A 1,319-nucleotide genomic window follows, 5' to 3' on the forward strand; every position below is an offset into this window, starting at 1 on the left:
ATTAAAGTGAAACAAGTTCAAATTTTAAAGCATGGTTAGTTTTGTTTAGAATCTAGTCTTAAATATCTAATCAGTTTTTAACTAGGGAAATTCAAGATTAAGATAGAAGAAAGTAAGTTTTGATGTGGATATTTCTGTGTTTCAGGGGCATCTAAAAGGATGAATATATACTTGTTTGGCACAGGGTGAAGGTTGTCAGGATGAGTATTACAGTAGCTTCAGCTGCTCTTGAAATTATTTGTGTAATTTCTGCAAGCAGATAATGTAATGCAGTTATTTGGAGGTCATTATGAAAGGCCAGATAAATATTTATCAAAAGTCAGAAAAACTAGAATACAAGGCTGTAAAACAGTCTTTTTGTCTAACATCAGTGTATTTCTAATGCTTATGCAACAGCCTTAGCAATCTAAGTGAGAAACTATTGATATGCTTAATAACTGACAAAAGTATAGAAAAAGCATTAAAGTTTTGAAAATGTGCAATAAGAAAAAAAATAATTCTAATTTTTTCCCTAATCCTCAAGATACAAATAAGCTATGTAGGGTCAAATATTTTTGCCTTGTTTTGTGTCAATTGGCTTTTCACTTAAGTTACTATCTATTGAATGTTTACTGTGTATGTAGTGGCAAATGATTTAGCCACTGCTCTTCAGTATTACGGGACTTCCCTCATAGCTCAGTTGGCAAAGAATCTGCCTGCAATGCAGGAGACCTGGGTTCATTCCCTGGGACGGGAAGATCCCCTGGAAAAGGAAATGGCAGCTCACTCCAGTATTCTTGCCTGGAGAATCCCATGGACAGAGGAGCCTGGCAGGCTACAATTCACAGGGTCTCAAGAGTCAACACAACTTAGGGACTAAACCACTACCACCACCAGTATTATGAGTCTTCCTGCGAAAATAAGACTTTAACATGTCAAATAATTGTACATGAAATAATTAGGAATATCTCATGCCTTTAAATTTCTTGACAACATTATGCTATGCTCACCATACTAAAATAGAGACCTTTAAAAATTAGTATTGTTATAGGACTTCCCTGGTGACACTGTGAGTAAGAATTTGCCTGCCAATACAGGGGACACGGGTTCATTCCCTGGGCTGGGATGATTCCACATGCAGTGAAGCGGCTGGGTCCATGCACCACAACTACTGAGCCAGTGCCCTAGAGCCCGTGAGCTGCAACTACTGAGCCAGAGCGCTGCAGCTCCTGGAGTCTGTGTACCCAGAGCCTGTGCTCCACCACAGGAGAAGCTGCCGCAGTGGGAATCCTGCGCACCCCAGGAAAGAGTGTCCCCCACTTGTCTCAGCTGGAGAAAAG

Source organism: Ovis aries, chromosome 2 (assembly GCF_016772045.2).
Source record: "Ovis aries strain OAR_USU_Benz2616 breed Rambouillet chromosome 2, ARS-UI_Ramb_v3.0, whole genome shotgun sequence".
NCBI classification, from domain to species: Eukaryota; Metazoa; Chordata; class Mammalia; order Artiodactyla; family Bovidae; genus Ovis; species Ovis aries.